The 23,956-nt window shown below is 37.5% G+C and overlaps 1 protein-coding gene across 1 annotated transcript in view; it reads left to right on the top strand.

Annotated features, from left to right (window-relative positions):
* The first annotated feature begins 786 nt into the window (after positions 1–786).
* dlgap4b (discs, large (Drosophila) homolog-associated protein 4b) overlaps positions 787–23,956 on the top strand; it is a 141,308-nt gene continuing 118,138 nt past the window's right edge. Inside the window, exon 1 of the mRNA XM_028446681.1 lies at positions 787–1,182. The gene's annotated coding sequence lies outside the window, so the exon portion shown is untranslated. The remainder of the gene's footprint in view (positions 1,183–23,956) is intronic.

Here is a 23,956-nt window from a genome sequence, read left to right as displayed (position 1 = left end):
CGTACCCCCACTTGAGAAATACTGGTCTTTTTGAACAATTTGAATGAGACTAAAACACTGCCAAATAGAAGGTACAGTATATTGTGTTTACCAATAAAGCAACATTTGCAATCAATACGCAGAGAATTCGGAAAAATGGAAGCTTGGCTACATGAAGTTTGTTCTTAAGACAGCTGTTCATCTATCCATGCATCCATCCATTCATCCATCCACCCACCCATCCATCCATCCATCATCCATCCACCCACCCACCCACCCACCATCCATCCATCCATCCATCCATCCATCTGTCCATCTATCCATCCATCCATCCACCCACCCATCCATCCATCCATCCATCCATCCATCCATCCATCCACCCACCCACCCACCCACCCACCCTCCATCCATCCATCCATCCATCCATCCTTCCATCCATCTATCTATCCTATTTCTTTCCCTACTTCCTTCTGTTCTCCAGCTCACATTGGGCATCATGAATATGTATTTTCAGTGTGTGTGTTTCTTCTATGCAAGTAGGGTGAATAAGTGAATCGTGTATTAACAGAAATTAGCCTGTGGCTAAAATCTGACATATTTCCATATATCATATGTTCATTAATATCTACTGTATTCTTTCTAAATAAATTTAAAAAAAAAACATCAGTTTACATTGCTGTTGTTGGATAGAATCAAGGCGATTGGCAGATGCAATACAACAGAGGGAAGTTATGAATGAACAGTCATTGATACACCAGTGAAGACGTCCTCCCCCCACCCCCCTCCCCCCCTCTGTGTGGAGTTTGATGGTTGGTCGCTGCTCTCTCTCTCTCTCTCTCTCTCTCTCTCTCTCTAACCATTCCAGCTCTGCTGACAGACAGAGACACTCGGCTCACTGACTGACCTGCATGTCTGTCTCCTGATGTGAGGGTGATGGATGTCCCTGTGGAGCGGGACTCTGGCTTTTCCCCTCACCGGAAACACATCACTTTACAGGACAAATAAGGAGTCAGAGGACAAACACCAGGATTCTTGCCAAAAACACCGCCGACGCTGCTGTGGTGTCTGTCACACTGACACTACGTCCCTTTTTCTTCCTTCGTCTTCTTCTCCGGCTCCGGCACACACACACACCGGGGTAGTTAGGTCCAAAACACGGATAAAGCTAGCCCAGCTGTCCCCTCCTGGTACCGGGGAGCTAAGGTAAGACCTGCTCTGGTACATTCCGTGTCTGGAAACCCACTGGTCGCCCACTGAGCGGACGTGTGTTTCACATATTAGGTGAAACCTGGAGACTCTAGTATACATTTATTCCAAAGTGGGTGGGAAGGTGACTCATACTGGATCCTAGCGCTGTGTTTATATATATATATAGACCCGCAGGATGCCAACATTTCATTTACATACAATTGTAAACAAACTAAATCCATTTGATTTGAAAAAAAATAGCTATACATAACTGTTGTAGGGAATAGAGAGGGGTGTCAAACATACAGACTGCGGACCAAATTTGGCCGCCAGTGAATTTGCCCTCATTTGACTTTGGAAAAGTTGAGACATTAATTTGGTTAAATACACCATCTGTTGTTGCAGATCCATAATCATTAATAATTAATTAATGAAAAGGAATTTAGTTTAAATTAAGAAAATAAAAGTCATACATTTTGTAAATACATTCAAAATCAAGGGCCACATTAAGCCAGTCATAGCATCCAATACAGGGCAAACACTCATATTTAGGGCCCTACTTCATTACTTGGTAAAACACTGCATAGCAGCCAACCAAGATGTTTACAAATGCATACTTTGCTCTTAAACAGAATATTCAATCTTTGTACTTTATGCAGTAAATGCAAATATAATAATAATAATAACAATAATGATAATTATTAATATTATTAGTGTGTGTATTATTATTATTATTGTTTTTATTATTATTATTATTATTAGTAGTAGTAGTAGTAGTAGTAGTAGTAGTAGTAGTAGTAAGTTACCATTATTCTGGTTCAGTTGACTTGAAATAAAACTTTGCCAAATGTTGCAATGTAAATAGCACATTTCTCCCACTGCTGGTCCTTGGGGGTCATCATGTGTGTATAGTAGTTGCTAGGGGTGTGTATTGCCTGGCATCTGGAATTATGATTTGTATCCTGATACATAGGCCACGATACGATATGATACAAAATATCCCAATATTATATATATGACTTAAAAAAACAACTAATTTGTAAATGTGTACACCTTTATGAGAACATTATGTATGAAAAAATATTTTATTGGCATATTTCACACTCAAAACGTTGGCTTAAACATGCCGCGTGCCAACAACTAAAAATAAAAAAATAACATACAATCTGCCTGTGGCTTTGAAACCAACTTTGACTTTAGTGCAACATGACCTTAGTGCAACTTAACTGAGGTATATTCCTAGAACAACAAACAAATGCAGTTAGTACTTTCTTTTTCGATTTTATTGAAAAAACACAAGCTGGTCAACATGCCCAGGTTTCAGCGCACTTCTTTGTGCAGATACAATGTCTCCTGCAGTGGAAAAGACTTTCCTGGTAAATGAAGGTTAAAAAAAATAAATTATTATTTATTTATTTAAAAAAAAAAAAAATTGATATGGATGCATTTAGAATCGATTTGAGAATTGCGCAACGTAATATCGCGATATATCGATTTGTCTTCACATCAAATTGAAAAGTAGATATCGACAGGACACAAGGCAAATATATCATTTCAAAGAGATAACTATCCCAAACTAAAATGTTCTGCATAATAGTTTACGCAGTATTCCTTTTTCCACAGCAAGTCTCAGGGTGGCCAGCTAAGCCTACTGTTGAGGAAGAGGTTTTTTTTTTTTTTTAAAGGTGGGCTAGGCGATTTTCAAAAGCTAGCATAATTTTGAATGTAGATTCCCCGACAGCTCCACCTTCACCTCCCTCCTCACCCTGCTGCAGAAAAGGAGCTCAGCTCATCGCTTCCATTGTGTAGAAACGTTGTCGTCTCATGTCTCATTCAAAGGAAACACTAAACTTTACCATTACATGTGTTAAAAAAACATGACCAAAAACTCTGTTTTAACTCTGTCTGTGATGCGCTTTCAGTGTGAGCTTGTACATGTGAGGGATCGAGAACGAGCAGGGAGACGTGATTGGTTAAAAAAAGGGTTTGTTTTTTTTCCATTGGTTGAAGATTTACAGCTGCTACCGTTGACAAATTTTCTTCGTTCCTTTTTCAGAGCACATAAGATATTAATTTCTGTCAGGACATAAAGACAATTCCAACCAAAAACTTAAAAAGTGTATCTAGAGAAAATCGCCAACCGTAGCGTTAAGTAAGAGAAAGCAATGTTGTTAAATACTTTGAAAACTAAGAGAACTGAAATAATAATTGTTTCAACAAGAATGGAATCCTTTTTGATTCTGCTTTTTTTAATTTAGCAAGGTAAACAAAGTGCACTTCTAACAGTAATTTAATAACATTCATTTCATAACAGGTAGCATGACTTTCCTTGTATTGACTTAAATAAACTCTGACATGCTTTGATCCTTTAGTAGGTTGCAGTGTCTTTCATTGCATCAAATTAGAAGTGGATTTAGGTCTTGTTACTCTTTTAGCACAGCTTTTTGAGTGACCTGGAAAACAGCCTAACTGCTGCCTTAGTGGCCTCAATTTGCTTTAACTGCAAAAAAAACAACCTAGTAGGCCCTTCTAACTCATAGCCATTTCTGTCCATTCTCCCTCTCTTGTTCGCTCACTCTCTCATTCACTTTCACACACTTTACCCAACCCACCCCCACCCTGGTAGTATGCACTCACTCAAGCTGTGTCTCATCGTATCTCATCACACTCAGCCGCACTCTGCCCCCTCTGCTTGTCCCCATCACACATGTACAAAAAGAAGCACACTAGCCCACAGCCATGCTGGATGAAGTCGATCAAATCTGTGATCCTTGCCCTTAACTCTCACGTGTTCCGCCATCACATTTGTTTGTGTTTGTCTCTTAATTCACTGATTTGCGTTACCTATATCGGATTTGATGCCTGTTTTTCTTAACATGTAGTTGACCTTCAAATGATGTTATGGTGGTCACATATTGTGTGGACAGTAGAAACTACCAGCAGTGGTTAGCTTTGGCATTATTCCAAGGGCAAGTCATATTTTTGTTCTGTATTTACAATGTGGTGACGTTAAAAAAGACTTAATATGTACAATGGAGCCCTGTATAAAATGTCTTCTTAATGTGGGTGGCTATACTACATCATATTGCATCTATGTATGGGTCAATGAGGCAAATGTTAATAATGACATAACAAGCTTTTCAGGGCTCTAAATTAACTTTTAAAGGTTACTTGTCATGTTGGGCAAGTAGGTCGTCCAATCTACTCGTCAATCACATGGCAAATTGAGATTTTGTTCAGAAACCAAATTATATATAACTAATGAAAATGGTTAACCATTCAGTTATCACTATCAATAATTATATATGTGCACATGTTACCGTTTGATCATTTTGAAAGCTCAGCAAGAAGATGTTTGTTTTACCATTAAAAACAAGCAATGCACCAAAATGAAAATTCCTGCCGAAACCAAAAACTGAAAATGAGAAGAAAGAAAGAAATAGTAGATTACAATTTATGAACATATCAATATTAAAAGAGCTATTATTTTTCATTATTAGCAATTATTTTCTATTTTATTCATACAAATTATTGCTGCAGCTGTCAGTCAACGCTCTGTGTGGGGTGGGAATTTGATTGCAACTGCTTTGAGTCCGGCCTAAACAAATGTTCCAGGATTTTCTTGTTTGATCTGCAATTTCCTTTGGACTTGCCGTGTTGGGCATTTTCGATGTTAGATTAGAGGAAATGATTGGTACACTATAACTTGTTGCAATTGTTAATGTTGAGCCTTGTTTATGCTTTGGTTTGGCTGTAATACATTTCTGCAGTAAATACAAACATTGATGATATCAACAAACCACAATATGGACATATGGACTACAGTATAAGTGTCTAGTAAAAGATACAATTGCAGCAGTCAAACCCATATCTACATGGGAAAACCACATTGTGTATCCTCAATGTATGTTAAAACTTTCCTTCCTGAGCAGTTGTAAGCTAACATTTCAAAGATAACCACAGTGAAAGTGTGAATCTGCCAAATGTAATCCTGATCTTGTCATATTCCATCCCCAGAATTAACCTGTTAAACCCTAAACTTGAAGGAAACTGCAGGTTTGTTGCCAGAGAGCTCAATTGTGTAAAGTAAAAGTTCAGTCTATCATCTTTATATTTTTTTTAGAAACAACAAGTGGCATGATAATAATGGAAAGGAAGAGGACTATCATTTTTCTCATTCAAACAAAGTCTCAGCAGCCTTCACAGCCCATTTCATGTTTAATGAGTATACCGCCAGCAGCCACACTGCCAAAGTGGGTATAACTTTAGAACATAATTATGATATATATAATTATTTGTTATTTCTTATTACAGTATATATATATATTATTATTTTGGTGTATTTTAACTGTACAAATGCCTGTGTGTGGGTGTGTGTGTGTGCATATGTGTGTTAACTGTGGATGGGAATTGATAAGAATTTGGCGATTCTGATTCCTTACCGATTCTCATTGGGTGAAGGAATGAAATAATACAAATGGATTTGTTTGCCTTAACTCTTTATTATATTATCTTTGTCTCTTTAATTTCCTGCAGGGATATCAACTCTCTTTTAATCCACCAGGTATAGATTGTTTTCACTGGATAATAATATATACAAAAGCGCTATATAAAATTGATGATATAATATTATTATTATTATTATTATTATTATTATTATTACAACATATGACACGTTTTGGCTACAAATATTTGAGAATATTTATAGTGCTCTTTTTGAACTTGAACAACTTGATCCAAAACTAATTCAGACATAAAACAAATAATTATTCTGTAAAAAAGAACATATTAACCAAAAGTACAGCTGAACTTATTGTTAAGTATTTAAATGGTAAAGCTTTAGTTTAGCCTTTGTTTACATTTCTATAAATGGACCTTCAGAGACGCCGTCCCCGTTGTTACATGTGACGTCATCAGCCGTGTGTATGAAAATGTGAAGGAGCAAACTAAAGACAACGATCAGTACCAGTCCTTCTCCTGTGTCTGATTACTTGTTATAAGGACATAAACTGGCGACGAGGTGTGTGTTCTTACTGAAGTTTGTTATTTTCAGAAGAAATGTTCATGCAAGAAGCAACTTTTGCGCGACTGTACAGAACCCGGAAGTGACTAGCGTAGCAACAGAGACGCAACAAACAGCACGGAGGACAGCAAAGAAAGAATACATTTTCATAAGATTGGTTCCAGGTTGTTCTTTTTTTGTTGTTGTTTTAGGAATTGCCACTTAAGCTTTTTGCATGCATCATTTCTTCACTTGACTGCACTTAATTAAACTTGTCACTAGTGAGGAAAGCTGGAGAGCGCAGTCCGAATGCACTTAAATATGTGCACACAGGTATTTATCTATATATTTTTTTTAATCCTGCAGTTCACACATTTTATCTAAACAAAGTTGACTTACTTTAAAAGTTGAAAACATCAAGACAAAATATTTACTGAGAATAGAGAAAAAAACTTCAAAAGTACATTTTGTACATTTTCTAGTACTGCAACCCCTTTTTGTTCATCTCACAAGCTACTGAGTCGCTTAATAGCAAGCCTGTGTTGCACACACAGTCCTGCATTGAGATGCAAACTTAGCTCTATAAACAGCTCTTTATCAATGGCTTAAATCCTTTCCGTCTCTCTGTATGAATGATGCCTCAGCGACCAGTCTTCTGTCAGTGGCAGGCACAGGCCCATTGCTAAGCACAACGAGGAGGAATGGGCTCTAGTCAAAAGATGTGTCTTGGTGGGAAGGGGTCAGCTGCTCAGTCAGAAAGCTTAGACTAGACCTGGGAAACTGGCAGATAGTGGGCCCACCACTGAGCAGAAGCTGGTAGATTGTGTTTATTCAAGTTTTGTTTTTTCTCAGCCTAAATCACTAGGAATTATTCATAAAACTATAGTTTCATTGATTTATTTTAATTTTTTACAAATGTCCAAATTGCTTTTATTGGTGACCAAGTAAATAGTCCCCTTTTTCTATTTTCTGAATCCAAGTACCCCCTTTGTCCGACTAGATTTTGCTTAGAAAGCGATTTAAAAACAACTATTGAGCATAATGATGGAATGAACGAGTGTTGACACACATTTGAAAGATGCTCATTGTTTAAATAAGTGGAAAGTAGTGGACAGTATTTAGTGCAGTGGTTCCCAACCTTTTTTGGATCATGATCCCATTTGGTTATCAAGAATTTCTGGCTACACCAATTTTTTTTTTAAAGAATTTGTTTTTTATCATGTTTGAGTTCAGATCATTTTTTTAACTGCATTTTAGTTCAACTAGATTTATATTTCAAAAAGTGAAACTATAGAAAAAATGTTATTTAAGATTGTGTTATTTTCATTTAAAAAAAAAAAAAAAACTTTAAAATTTAAAAAAATCTATTTAGACTGACACTTAATTTCAGTTCTCAAAGATCTGAAATATTTTCTATATACACAAAATACCTATTTCTCTCAAATATTGTTCACAAACCTGTCTAAATGTGTTAGTGAGCACTTTTCCTTTGCAGAGACAATCCATCCCTCAAGTGTGGCGTAGCAAGATGCTGATTATACAGCATGATTATTACACAGGCGTGGCCACAATAAAAGGCCACCTTGAAATGTGCAGTTTTGCTTTATTAAGGGGGTCTGGGGTGGGGTCAGTAGACCACTCAGGATCTGGTGTGACCATCATTTGCCTCACGCAGTGCAACACATCCCCTTCGCATAGAGTTGATCAGGTTGTTGATTGTGGCCTGTGGAATGTTGGTCCAGTCCTCTGTATAAAGTTGCTGGATATTGGCAGGAACTGGAACACGCTGTTGTATACGCCGATCCAGAGCATCCCAAACATGCTCAATGGGTGACATGTCTGGTGAGTATATGCTGGCCGTTCAAGAACTGGGATGTTTTCAGCTTCCAGGAATCGTGTGCAGATCCTTGCAACAATGGGGCCATGCATTATAATGCTGCAACATGAGATGATGGTCGTGGATGAATGGCACAACATTGGGCCTCAGGATCTCATCACGGTATCTCTGTGCATTCAAAATGCCATCAATAGAATGCACCTGTGTTCGTTGTCCATAATATACGCCTGCCCATACAATAACCCCACCGTCACCATGGGCCACTCGATCCACAACGTTAACATCAGCAAATCGTTCACCCACACAACGCCACACACTCTGTCTGCCATCTGCCCTGAACAGTGAAAACTGGGTTTCATCCATGAAGAGAACACCTCTCCAATATGCCAGACGCCATCGACTGTGAGCATTTGCCCACTCAAGTCGGTTACAACGACAAACTGCATTCAGATCGAGACCTCGATGAGGACAACGAGCATGCAGATGAGCTTCCCTGAGACGGTTTGTGACAGTTTGTGCAGAAATTCTTTGGTTATGCAAACCAATTGTTGCAGCAGCTGTCCAGGTGGCTGGTTTCAGATGATCATGGAGGTGAACATGCTGGATGTGGAGGTCCTGGGCTGGTTTGGTTACATGTGGTCTGCGGTTGTGAGGCTGGTTGGATGTAATGCCAAATTCTCTGGAGCACCTTTGGAGACGGCTTATGGTAGAGAAATGAACATTCATTTCCTGGGCAACAGCTCTGGTGGACATTCCTGCAGTCAGCATGCTATCTGCACGCTCCCTCAGAACTTGCAACATCTGTGGCATTGTGCTGTGTGATTAAACTGAACATTTTTAGAGTGGCCTTTTATTGTGGCCAGCCTAAGGCACACCTGTGCAATAATCATGATGTCTAATCAGCATCTTGATATGCCACACCTGTGAGGTGGAATGGATTATCTCTGCAAAGGGGAAGTGCTCACTAACACAGATTTAGACAGATTTGCAAACAATATTTGTGAGAAATAGGTCTTTTGTGTATATAAAATATGTTTTATATCTTTGAGTTCATCTCATGAAAAATGGGAGCAAAAACATGTGTTGCATTTATATTTTTGTTGTGTACATGCAAACTAGGAATGTAACAAAATTTCGTAAAAATAAAAAATGGCGGTATAAAATTCAAAGGTTCATGAAATAAAAAATAAAAATAAAGTTAAAAGTTTTAAAGGATCGCAGCAGCTATGACGACTATCGTGGTCATTGCAACGTGTCCATTGAGCGGTGACGTGCCAAACTACTCCCCCCGACAAAATTACCATCCCTTGGCCATGGTATTCATTCAGTGTTCAGCGAGTTACGTTATTTGAGACTTTTAATGCCATAATCTACATTATTGGACTTTTAAATGCTTTTGATTTTTATGTATCATTTTCAGGGGTGGAAAGTAACAAATTACATTTACTCTGGTTACTGTAATTGAGTAGCTTTTTTGTGTACTTCTACTTTTTTGAGTACTTTTTGAAATCTGTAATTTTTATATTTACTTAAGTAAATTTTGTTTCAAGTAACAGTACTTCGTTACATTTGAAATAGATTCTGTTACAGAGTAAAAAAAAATCCCACACGCGGATGGGAGTCTGCTACATTTGTGCTATTGAACGTACCGTAGAGCTGTTGTTAGGATCAATGTGTACAGTATATGTCTGTGGCCTGCTCTGTTGATTCATGTGACGTCACTCACATTGCTGCATCGCGACAAAGCAAGCACTAAATTCAAACGGAGGGCAGAGAACAAGGCCATAAAAAGTGGATTTTAAACCTACGTCTGCTGTCGGGAGGAGCAGAGTCTGCTGATATCCGTGTCAGTAGCGAACACTTGATCAGAGGTATGTTAGCGAGCTAACTTTGTTTTTGTGGCTGTGTTTATATAGCATTAGGTTGTCGTTAAATGCTCATTTACTATTATTTACCTTCTGTACACATAAAGCTGAACACCGTAATGCTATTTCACTACATGTCATAAAGTACTATTCAGTAGGGATGTAACGATTAATCGTAAGACAGTTAAAAATCGATTAATAGGTATCACATTTCACATCAATACTGTGAAAATTGAATCACAGTACTTTTTTCAAACAGCAGAGGGCGCTATATAGCCTTCTCTTGTTCAGAAGTGTTAGAGGCAGGTGGAATCTACTACTACTTTCCTTCTGGCCGCCTTCTACTCTTAAACATGTTCATAAATGATTCCTTACCCCTTTAGCACCGAAAGAATATCTGTAATATTATGTGAATATCTGTGAAAGTCTATTAGCTCTGTCTGCTAGCGCATAGCATCTCTTCTTCACTGCAAGAATTTTTGCATGTCAACCGACCCCCCGGTTACCAGCGCCTTCTGCTGGTCCAAACATATATCTGATGTAAATACAGTGCAACCTGTTTTTTTCTTTTTTAAAGTTCAATTGTTAAGGCACAAAATACATTTTCAGTTGCACCTTTAAAAAGAAAAATAACTATTAGGCAGTTTTGCATTGTTTACTATAGAACCAGACTTTAAATTAATAGGCTTCTTCTTTATTTGTATTATTACTTTATTTATTTCATTCAAGATTCATTCTTTTAGTTAAATTGCATTGTTTTGAATAGATTATCAAGGGATTCTGACAATGAAAAATAACAGAAAAATTTTACAGTATTTTTCCCAAAATAATAAAGGAATATTTGTCAGTTATTTGTGTACAGTCCCATTTTGTAAAATAAATCGTGAGAGAATCGTATAGTGAACCCAGTATCGTGAATCGCATCGTATCGGGAGTTGAGTGAATCATTACATCCCTACTGTTCAGTAGTAGTATATATGTATGTGACAAACAAACCTCATGTATCTTTGACTGTCAGGCTATCGTCGTCATTAAGATGTTTTGCAAGTTTGTTTACATTATAGCCGTTACTGCTGAGGATGTTGTGGACCCACCTGCTCAGAAGCGCGCCGATTTTGGTCGTGGGGGGGGGGCTGGGGGTGTGCGACTCAGAGCGGAGCATTTTTGTGCCCCTCAAAGTTTTCTTAATGCCCCCCATTTAATACTGCCTGGCGCCGACTCAGGTCTCCCGTGCTCCTCGTCCTCCAGCAGTGCCAGGTAAGCCACTGTGCTTCTTTACGCATTGTGTGCGCAAGCTACAGGTGTTATAGCCAATTGATCAGCAATTTTGCGCAATGATCATGTGATTTTAATTACAATTGTTATTATGAATATGAAACTGTATTTGTAGGCGCGCGCAGAGAAGTCAGTGATGATTTGTGTAGTTTTTTGGCAGTTTAGACGGTGTTTGGGGTGGTTTAAGCTGTGTTTAATGCAGTCAGGAAAGGAGGGGTCCCCGGAAACATTACCCCGTAAAAAAATGTTCCTTGGATCACGGTGACTGCATTTCATGCCTTTTTTGTCCATTTCCGCGTTTACCCGTTTTCATTGGTCGATTCCGTGATTCCGTCTGCGATTCTGTTAACATGGATTTTTTAGGGCCCTATCTGTCTATCGTTCCACTCCTAGTCATAACCATGCACCACTTCCTAACCGCCTTACCTCTGTGCAACTTTGTTTTTTGAATTGTTATTTCAAATAAAAAGGTAATAACCTACAACAAAACGACACACAGAGGAATGCCTTTACTCGTGTAAATTAAATTTAGGATGTTCTGATTATGTAACAGTGCCACTTTTAAACGTTCACTTGCTCACACGACCTCTGATCATCACACACACCACAATAACTATTAAGGTCAGTGCTCAGATTAAATGAAGCTTGTCTTTAAAGCCCCCCTGTGATCTGTAACATGCTTTTAAAGATAATTATAGCTTTCCTATTGCTCTCCTGTGCCCCCAGAAATAGCCTGCCTTACTTTTTATCTCTTTTTCTCTCCCTGCACTTTTTGAAAGGACCGTACCAAGGACTTGGTGTGTATTGTTAAAGAAGCAAGGGAAAAAAAAGATTTATGTTAGGACCTGACGACACGTTTAAAGGCATTTATGAACAAAACATTATTATTAAATCTTTCACATGAAAAATCACAATGATACCCCACGAAACAAAAACGATTTGTAAGTTCTTACACATATTCATAGGAAGTGTTAATTGAAAACCAAAGTGTGAGTGGGTGGCTTAGTGAAGACGTGTTAAGAACCAACAAAGAGGAGATGGTTTAAATGAAAGTCCATTTTAATAAAAAGACCAATGCAAACAAACAAGTAAGCATCCTGTACCTGCTAACATTTGAAGGAGACGGTGGAGATGGATGGAACAAAAGTTCCACATGAAAAAAACAAACATATCCAGGTGTCTTTGATCACTCAAGGAAACAGGAGAACAGGAAGATGAGGAAATCTGAGTTCAGACTGACACTTAATTTTAGTTATCTCAAAGATCTGAAACAATTTCTATATACACAAAATACCTATTTCTCTCAAATATTGTTCACAAACCTGTCTAAATGTGTTAGTGAGCACTTTTAGCAGACTGCTAAAAGAACTAACTGGGGTTTGAAGTTCTCTTTTACATCACCAACCAACTGGGATTGCTGGGAGCAAGATTGTACCGCGACTTTACAGTGAAGTGTGTTGCATCGTTGGGCTGTAATAGTTTTCATTACACTTTCCCGTCTGCCACTCACACCATAATGTGCACTATGTGCGATGAAGAAAACAAAGGTAGAAAAATGGATAATTTTCTGCCTCAAGTATCTATTTTATTAAAGCATTACTCTTGTATTTTGACATGCAGGCTCTAACCAGTTTTACAAGAAGGCTGTTATTTCAAAGCCGTGTTCATGATACAACACATAAAAGCTAATGGTGTCAGATGAAGTAGAAATCAGTAGGGGTGTGCATTGCCATGAATCTGGCGATATGATACGATTTGCATTTCACAATGCAATATATCCCGATACTAAACAATATGATATACATCACAAAAATCACAATATTAATAACTACAAATTTCACCTTTTTCGCCTTTACAAGTACAAAATGATTTGAAATACAATTTCTTTCTTTTTTTTTTTTTTTAAACTAACTATTTCAATTACCAATATCAAAAAACTTTAACTTTTGCTTCTACAAAAGATTCTGATTCTGTTCCTAAACATTCCTAAAATTCCTAAACATTTTTTTAACTACATCTATACATCTATAAAAGTGTCCAGTATGTTTTCTGAAAATAATGTGCAATCAGCTTCCAAGCTAGGATGCATTGAAGAGTGAGGTACTTTAACAAGGTTTGTTATGGTTCACTGACACCTAGTGACTAGGCATTTACGTGCTATGTATACGTTAGCCCAATTAAATGTTGTTTTCCCGTTTAAAACTATGATTAAAAGAACATATCTGGGCATTTTTTGGATCGATACAATACTCGCGCGGTGAAATATCGCGATATATTGCCGAATCAATTTTTTTTTACAGCCTTACAAAATCAGTCTCCTCATTGTCCATCTGTAATACAGACTGGCAAAAAAATGCCAGCTAATATGAAATTGTCACAGAAAATCACAGCATGTCAAGCTGCAGAGACCCTGATGCAGATTGAACTGATGGAGTCATGATTAAATAGTTGATGTGTTGCTGTATTTGTGTTTCCGGGAGGTTTTAATTAGTTTCCAAAGTAGTTCAGATACTTATTGTCTTAGTTGTATCATCAGTAAGAGCTCATCTCCCTAATGACAAATGGAGATGCTCAGGCAGTTAAAGCTCTCCTAAGTGCTTCTTTGAGCCAAGACTGAGGTTATGCAGTCTGAAGTGGAGATGTATAATTTCAAACGTTTTCTAAGTGGAGTGATTTTTTTAATTCAAAACCCAGCAATATCTTGTTTTTTATTTACTTTGTTTGGTCAGTCTTTCATATTTATTCATATTTTGGCACTTTATAGAGCTGTGTGTTGAAATGAGGAATAAAACTGCCAGGCTTCTTATGGTTTGTTATTTTTGAGTGATTTGCTTTATCAATCTACACTTAAAGTGCAACATAAAGCCTACAGCTGTAAGAGAAGAAAAATGGCACAATGGCGAAGCAGGATCATGATCAATAAGGAGCCAGTAGTGAACGGTGTTAGTTAAAGATGCCAGCATCAAAAACCTAGTTAGGGCAAAGACAGGTGATGAATCCCAGGATCAGAGGCATATATTCTTTGTAGCATATAGATCAAACTATATATCTTAATACTGTAGAATTTATTTACCAAAAAACTAAAATGCTTGCATTTAAAGCCTTAATTTTTCTATGTTTATTAGATGATGCCTTGACAATTTCCATTCCAGTCGAATAGATTTTTGAAAAAGACAAACGAAGAAAGATTGCTTTCTTGGTCAAATGTCAAAAAGCAACTACACATTTTGTATTGTATGAATAAACCAGTGGTTATATTTAAGAATATGTTTACCCTTATGCAATGCAGGGGTTGTGGAAAATGTATTAAAAGTCATTTACAAAAAATAGCAAAAAAAATTACTACCTGATTCTTGAACCATGACAGAGGGGCAGGCTGAATTCGAACCGTAAATCCCGCCCCTCACTCTGACACTCTAGACAGGACACTGACTTCCTCCTCCCAGCACAGTGACGTAGGGCCAGAAGACAGCTCGCCCTCCTCCCACCCACTCCGTAGTCGAGCTCGTGCTGCTTTATAAACATGAGACAGAGTGTGGGGATGCTGGATTCCTTTGTGGGCGTGTCTGTTTACATGTCAATCACGGCACAGAGCTTCCTGGAGGAGTGGCTTCTCTAGCTCAGTGTCGCGTCAAATTCGTCATCAAAGTGGGAACGTGTCATCAAATTGGAGCAAGGTGTTAGGGCTCGCCCTGCAGTAAGAAAGGAGCAAATCACCCTCTAACTAACAATTGAGGGAATCAATGAAAAAAACACTTGCATGTGCATGTGTATGACGCCCAAATAGCACTTTTATGATGTTTAAAGCACAGAAAAGTTGATTTAGCTTAACATGGGCCCTTTAACACAACTTACATTAATGCAAGTTAAATATTGTTAATTAATTTTAAAGGAATTTTCTATTTCACAAAGGATCTGTACTGTTTTAAAATTATCTAATAACCACTACCTCTTGGCTTCTGTGCAGCTCAATCTGTGTTATACTTGTCATGTTATGAAATGCTTTTAACATAAATAATGCAACAGCTAGAGATGATATCAATCAATGTAATTATCATTATAACAACCCCTAATTACTTTTCCTTGTGTACTTGTTTGAAGAGGGATGAGCACCTTTCACCTTATTTGATTTGTTGTGGGTAATGTATCTGTCCAGGTATTGCATTTTAAAAGCTGTTGTTACGAGATTTTGAGTGACAACTTAAGTGCTACACCATTTCTGTCAAAGCTTTTTTCTGCAAAATCTATAAAGTAGAAACAAACTTTGAGTAGAACTTTTACATAAAATTCGATCTATCTATATCTATCTACAAAACGTTTCTTTTTCAAAATCCCTAAAACGAGACTTTGGTAATTTGCTGTGAGTCCAACAATATCTCAGTATCAAAATAACCAACAACTTGTCAAATTGATTTCAGGAACAGAACAATTATAAACTTTTTTGCAACAATAAGTCAATTAAAAATACTTCAACTTTGATGATACACTAAAGTAGATGAGCACTACTTACCAGTACTTTAAGTTTTTTCTCTCAGCATTGGCTCAAAGAACTTTAATTCTTCATTGTAATGTTTTTAAATAAAGCCCCTTGACTTTCTTCATGACCCCCAAAGCCACCATTGACACAGGGCAAAATAATCTCTAAGCCAGCAGACTAAAGATTACATCTCTGTATACCATGTATCAAAGGATGAACCTTTTTGTATTTTATGTCACACTAACTTAACAGCTGATTTAGCGTAACTCTCCTCCAAGCTCTAAGTTGGGTTGTTGCCAACATAGCACACAAGCAGGTACTTGAGCAAACTCACAAGAGAATATAATATTAGGACTCAAACATGATAAAGACAGAATCATGATAAAGGATTGAAAATGATAAATCATCAGTTATGCTATTGAAATGATGTAAAGATACATTTTTGTGTCGTTATATTATTGAAGTTTCATCTTGTTGGTCTGTGACATGGTTAAAGCCTATGTATTATGATGCCTAGTTTCTTTGCTTTAATAAAGTTGATGCACCACAGTGTCCCAAAACTGGTGGTGAAACAGCTGGGAAAAAAAAAATACTGCATTTGATAATAAATCACAGAAGGCGGAGGCTATAGCAATAAAACACAGTGCCACTCCACAAACAGTAAATCAGCTTTTAGATTTTTCTCAGCTTTTGTGATATCTGGATTCCTGTTCTAAACATTATACTATCAGGGTTAACAAATACAACTAACAATAACTATCAATTCTGGCCTTCACAACAAAAGCCAGTGTATTAAAATATTATAATTAAGGATGTTCTGATTGATTCAGTGACAACTTGTGGCTGCTGGTTGGTGACTTATAGAGGGCTTTCATCTACGTCACGTTCTGAGCAGTAACCCAGATGCGCGGCCATATTGGAAGCACTCGGAGGTAAACACTGCGATGGATAAATGTCTGAAACCACAGAAAAGCTCCTCAAAATGCGTTATAAATGCAAAGGCATACAGGAAAGGACTATATATATAGACTTTTCTATATATGTATATATACAGGACAAGGCTCCAACAGATGACGTGCTCAGTGAATGTCTCAGACAATGGGGAACAGAAGATGAGGTGCTGGAGGTTCCGTCATGGGAGGACAAGCCCCTACATGGGATGTACCTCCAAAACATAACTGAAGTGGACTGAAGGACAGCACAGAGGCACTCATCATGGCTGCATAGGAGCAGGCCTTGAGCACCAGAGCAATAGAGGCCCAGACCTACCACACCAGACAAGACCCCAGGTGTAGACTGTGCAAAGAGGCCCCTGAGACAATCCAGCACATAACTGCAGGGTGTAAGATGTTGGCAGGGAAAGCTTACTTGGAGCGCCATAACCAAGTGGTTGGCATAGTGTACAGAAACATCTGTGCAGAGTATGGGCTGGAAACCCTAAGGTCAAAATGGGAAACACCTCCAAAGGTAGTAGAAAATGACCGAGCTAAGATCCTGTGGGACTTCCAGATACATACGGACATAATGGTAATGGCGAACCAACCGGACATTGTGCTGGTGGACAAATAGCAGAGGAAAGCCGTTGTGGTTGACATAGTAATACTGAGTGACTGCAACATCAGGAAAAAGAACACGAGTGAAATAAAACAAAAAACTAAACAATATTTATAAAAAAACGTACGCAAAACAAGAAGAAAAATGCACGAAAATATACAAAATGGCTCCAAAAACACACAAAATGGCAACAAAAACACACAAAATAACTGTAAATATATACAAAAAGACTCCAATAACACACAAAATAACTCCAAAAAACATACATTCCAGAAGAATATGAAAATGAGTCAAAAAAACACATAACTAAATATTTATACAAAAAATACACAAAACGACAACGAAAATGCACAAAACTACACTAAAAATGTTACAAAAATACACAAAATGACTCCAGAATCACACTACAATGGCAACGAAAAACTATAATTATACAAAAAATGCACAAAAAGACAACAGAAAGATACAAAAATGCACATAATGACTCCAAAAAACATACATTACAGAAAAATACACCAAACAACAAAAATATAGAAATGAGTAAAAAGAAAAACTACAAACAAACTAAACAATATTTATTCAAAAATACTAAATAAATGCTAAATATGGACAAAGTTGCATTCATTATCATATAGATTTACTTGTGAGCGAGTTTATTGAATTTGTTGTACAAATCAATGTTTTTTTTTTTTGTCCCCCTCTGTACATCACAGCGGCGTATAGACAGCTTTGTCCAGACAGGTCCCTCATGCATCGTGGAGGAAGCTGCAGGTCTTACTAGATGGGTTATAGCAGTGGCTACACACTTTTGACTGTTTTATTTATTATGATAAACCTAAGGAAATAGGTTATGTGTGTATATATATATATATATATATATATATATATATATATATATATATATATATATATATATATATATATGCCCTGGCATTTGTTTACTGTTAAGTTGAAGTTTTGAAAATTAATTTTGAATACAATTTTGAAGATTAACTGACGTTTGCGTGCTCATTTTAAGAGGTCTTTCATATTTTGTATTTCATATAACACACTATGGATATAGTTGTTTACAAACACAAAAGTGTATTTTATCCAATTAATCGATGGAAAAATCGACAGAATACTTGATTACAAAAATATTTGATAGCTGCAGCACTACTTTTGATAAAGGTCATACTTTTTACCTGGAATACAATGAGAAATACAGCATATTTTACCTCTACATATTAAGAACTGTGTTGCTACTGTAGCAGGCTATTAAATGTGATTATATTAAGCCAATAATGCCACATGCAGTAGCTTGATATGAATTATATTATTGTCATCACACTAGAAAATTAGTTAAGAGCTGCTGCTCACAAAATGGGCCAAACAAATTCAGATGTTGTCCAGATTTTTGCCTCGTAGATCCTGGTTTAGCTTCGCTAACCACAAGCCTCCTTTCCTCTGATAACTGATAACATTGTTCTCCGTGATTTTGGCAGTGTATAAAACTCAAAATGTTTTTCACGGTCTGACTGATTGGTACAGCCAAAAACACGGCAATAATTCACCATTTCCTTCCAATCAACGTTCAGGATCTGCTTGAGTACGTGCGCTTTGTTTACCAGCTGAGTACCTCCAATATGGCGACTTCCGGTTTGATGATGCGGTGATGATGCGCCATGAAAACCCTCTAGTGAGACACTATTACTTTAAGGTATCTTGCTTTTTCCAGGCACATAGAACCATTCTATAGCATACTCACATAACTATACTACCCAAAATAGTTCGGAAAATACAGAAAAAGTAAAAAAAATTCCCTTTGTAGCAACTCTGTTCATGACGCTTCGATTTTGCCTGTCTCTTTAAGAAAGTCCTAGCTTGTCTGACACACCCATGAACACTCCCCCTTCAAACACAGAATATGTTATTGGAAAAATGGTACAGTGTAAGCATGCTACATTACATTAAGTGAGGAATGCCAACACAATGCTTGAACTCCTTAACTTCATCGCTCCAGTGGCGTGATGACCATGAACTGTGTGAGTGTGTGTGTGTATGTGTGTGTGTGTGTGTTCTCCTTCGGCCGTAGCACTTATCATAGACAGCGCGGGGTTACTAAAGGAAGATTCACCCAGAGTGTAGGCTTATTTAAGAAGTTAAGCACGTAATTTTGCCCTGGTGTCCATCACAGCTGCAGCCGTCTTTCTGTAGCTCTGTAGCTGCCTCGGCTCTACAGACAGTGACAAGAAGTTTTTTTTTTTTTTTCATGCGTACATAAATTAGTAGAGACAACTTAAGCCAGAGGTTTCTTGGAAAAGTATTTGAAATAAGTAAATTAAAAGCTAAATATGCAGAGGCGGATACTGTGGGCTGAACTAAGGAAGAGAACACAGGACGGGGTAGGGGCCTCGTCCCCAAGGTGGAGCCTCGTCCCCTTAAGCATAACAGCAGGAAAATGGCTGCTGGCGGGGGATTTAAAGATTACTCAAAAATACGTGAATCAATCTGAGAAACAATGGATGTATGTTTTCCAAATCTGGCCCTGAAGAGCATCAAATTCAGTCTGCTCCCAAAAGTAAAAATGACAGGAAAAAAGCGTGAAACCTTTTGTAAATTACCAACTAATTCAGTTGTAGATTTATCTCAGCCCCTTCAAAAACAAAAGTTCAGTTAAAATCCACAATATTTGCTCTCAATTGTTTCATAATGTGGCAAATTCTTCCACAAAATTTCCGCAAATTCCCAAAATCAGGGAAATTTAAGTACAGTTCCTGCAGGGATGGACGTACTCACATACTTTATCATTTATATATAACGTGTATGTGGAAGAGCAAACTAGGATGTTGAATCTGCTTATTTTCCCACCTAAAATCTGTGGCCCACTTAAGGTCAAACTGTTCCGTATTTGGCCCCTGAACTAAAACTAGTTTGACACCTTGAGACTAATCAGCTCCACAATATATATCATCTGGTCAGTTTCAGAAGCAAATAAGCCTCATGGTTGAGAGGTGAAATGTCTTCAAGTTAAATTTTAATTCCATTTGCCTCAACTGAGCTACCAGGATCAAAATGACTTTGATGACTGAGAACCTTTGCAGACAAATCACAATAATATTGCACTTGCCATTGTTTGACCTTCACTTAATGTACCACAATCTGCATCTCCTCTGTCCTGAGAATCATTACCTGTGGTTGATATCAGCCATATCAAACTGATGTTTAAACTGCTTTCCATACACAGGTTACTCCTCTAACTACCTTATGAACACACTTATAAATGAATTCATGGATTAAATGAGGCTGTATAAAGAGCTAATTATTTCAAAAACAATGTGCTCCTTTTGTTAGAACTGAGTATATGCTTTTTTGCATGTGTGTTTATTAATAGGTCAATTATTGCAGTAGATATACATAAATACATAAACATGTTGGTTTCCTTGCTGCTCTTGTTTTTGAAATGTATCTATTACATGTTGTGATTCAGTATTTTCCAACCCAGTGAGCAAATATACACAAAAATTGCTTCAGAAGTTCAGAGCAAGTTATTAACCTTCTAAGAGCTACTTGATCTATGCTTTACATTTTGTAGCGATGCAACGACTGAGCTGTACCTGTATTTAAAGTGAATCTTTTGATGATTGTCATACCGCAGCCAATGTATAGAAAATGATCAGCCAGATAAAAACCTTTTTACACCATGTAACTGAGGCACATTGACAACATTATTATCATTGTGGAGATGTGTTTTCTCCTACCGTTGAACGAATCATGTAATTTCTATAATAAAAGCTTATGATCTGTTTTTCCACTTCTGTGGACATTGTATGTGTAGATTTTACTGCACACAACCAGCTTAAGTGCAGCCCATATTATTTTGTGCCATTACTGAGCAGATTATAGTGGAATCATATTTGTGCATTAGTGTTTGTTTATACAGAAAAATAATACAGACAAATGGATTTCAGGGGCAATGGACTGCTAGCTCTACAAATGCATGTGCCATTATGCTGAATCATCCTGCATTTAGTTCAACACTGCTGCTTCATCAAAAACATGTCATGTGAATCCATTTAAAATGGAGCTGGAATGATATAATGTGAGAAATACTGCAGCATGGCTGGCCTTCAGTAATGCCTTTTACCATATCAGTGACACATGCCACTGTCCGCATACACACAGAGGAGACCAGTTTGTATGTGACAAATCATTTCTCAGAATAATAAGGTGACATTGTATATGCTCTACTTTGTGCTTTGCTTTTGCTTCTTGTTTTAGATGTATTATACCAAACAATATTTAGGGTTTGATTACAGCACTACCACAGACTGCAGATGTCAAGGCCTATGGGATCAGTGGGCTTTGTTTATTAAGTACCTTTGGTTTATTTCTGTATAGTTTTCCCTTAGGGTTTTATTTTTGGTTGGATTATTATATGCTAGGCCTTGCCTTGGGATTTGATAATCTCTTTAGTGTTTGCTGGGCTTTTCTTTTTGGTTTATCAGTTTGATTTTGGCTGGCTTTTGTTATCTAGATTTTCTGTGGGTCAGTTTCAGTTGTAATTTATTGTGGGTGGGGCTTTTGTCAAGGTTTATCTTGTTATGATTTATCTAGCATTCATCCAGTAGGAATTTTCAGTTTACATTTTACAATATATGGCTGTAATATTGGAACACCAGGTGGTATTGGCATGGCTAATCAATGCCCTACTTGGGGCTCTCATCTTTAACTTCAGAGGGCTTTTTTGTTTCTGTACCCCTTTTCCCAGTGGGTATATTATGTTGATTAATTCCTTCTTCCCTCCTTTTAAGTGCTGAGTGATTGGTTTTGTTTTATTCAGTGAGTCAGCCAGTCAGTGGGTTTACATGCAGCTTGACAAACTTAATAAATGGCTTAGTCTGATATTAAGTGGATTTTTATGCATGTAAACAGTCCATAGCTAAAAAAGAAAAGTGAAATAAAAATTTAACAAAATGGTGAAAGAAGGGGATCTCCCCACCCAACCCTGAATCCCATTAAAGTCTTTGTTTTAGACTATTGGGAGAATGGCATCCCATTAATGGTCTACCTTGTTTTCTGAATCCCTGCTGTACCCTTGATGTATAAGATAAAGTTGGCCTATAGAGTAAAGAAATCTGTATTATTGCAAATTGGTATCATGTAATGATAAGGTAATATTAGTTTAATCTTACAGTATATTACTTTGTTCCCCTTTACATATTATTCAATTACATTTACTCAGGCTTTATCAGAATAGTTCTAATTGGTAATCCGAACAGGGCAGTACAAACACACAGCCTTATCGTAAAATCAATGACCAAATCAGAAAATAGTTTTTCTTGCTGCTGGGTTTTAACACCTCCATCAACCTACTGTTTTATCAAGTATTTCACAGGTCATATTGTGCACCTTAGATCTGAAACGGGGGTCGCAATTGTTGCCAATGCCAAATACCTACATGCAACTTTGTGAGCAATCTTGATAGTGTGTGATACAAGATAAGGTTGACCTTCAGGAAGACACCGGTTTCACATTGTACTAGGCTCTTAGTTTCCCACAAAAACTCATGCATATTTCATTGCAAAACTTTATCTGACCTCCACATTCTTTGTGATACGCCTTGACTGATAATGCAAATTTTAAATAATTTCTGTCTGAAAGACAATGATTGCATTTTGACTAAAACCAACCTGATCTACATCAAAACAGATAACCGCTTCATTGTTCTTTTCCACTTAATCTGTTAATTTGTCCAGGCTGATTTAAATGTAAAATGTTTTACAGCGATCCCAAATAATTGTAGTGTTGCTTTATAAAATGTAGTTTGGAGTTACAAAGTGGTGTCATTCATTGGGTTAGGTCATCTGATCATGTTACTAAAACGAGCGTTACAGTTTTCATAATTTTGGTATGTCGTACTTATGTTGGTAATACTTTTTGTCTGCCCAGCACTTGTAATACTATGATTAAATTAATTGAGCCAAGTTAGCAAATAGAGCTGAAAACCTGCTGGCATTCAGTGGCTTGGCTCATTCAAGCACTACACCCCTAAGTTGTGGTCAGGTTATTCAGACACTGCACGACCACAAGAGAAAGAAAAATTTAAAATAGTTTCTCTTTCCCTGACTAGTGTTACAGCCTCAAGCCTCCTTGAGAGCATGGCTCATGATTTTGAGGCTACACAAAAAATGGACACCAACACAAAGGTTGCCACAAAAATGTACTGGTTTAGTTTGAATAAAAACACAAAAGAGAAACACAGCCAAGCTTAGCATAAAAATGAGAGCTATGCATCTCTCAAAGCCAATGCTTTCCCACTACTTTAAAAAAAACTGAACATAACTAAGGGTGGTTTCACACATGGCTCTTTGCTCCGCACCATGCTTCGCTTCCTCGGATACTCCGGTCTTTTTGCGATATGTGAAAGGTCACTGAAAATCTGGAGCGGAGCATACAAGCTAACTCTGGTCCTCTGAAAAATGTAGGTCTCAGTTCGGCACAAGCGAAGCATGATGCGGTGAGAAAGCAACCAGGACCAAACATAGGACTTTACTTTGAAGCGCAATTGTAACGGAGCAGCTCCATCAGTGACAGCAGCTGCTGCGTGCCCGCCATCACGGTAACAGACATGAGCACACATTCACAACCCAGTGCTCCAGCAGCAACACGCATATCCAACCATCTATCCATCCATCCATCCATCCATACATCCATCTATCCCTTTTCAGAGTCACTTTGTCAGCACACAAAGAAAAACACGTCACATTTCCTCACTCCCTTCCGTATTTCTCCCACAT

Source organism: Gouania willdenowi, chromosome 5, assembly GCF_900634775.1.
Source record: "Gouania willdenowi chromosome 5, fGouWil2.1, whole genome shotgun sequence".
NCBI classification, from domain to species: Eukaryota; Metazoa; Chordata; class Actinopteri; order Blenniiformes; family Gobiesocidae; genus Gouania; species Gouania willdenowi.
Note: the sequence above shows the minus strand (reverse complement) of the source record. Positions and strands in the feature narration are given on the sequence as shown.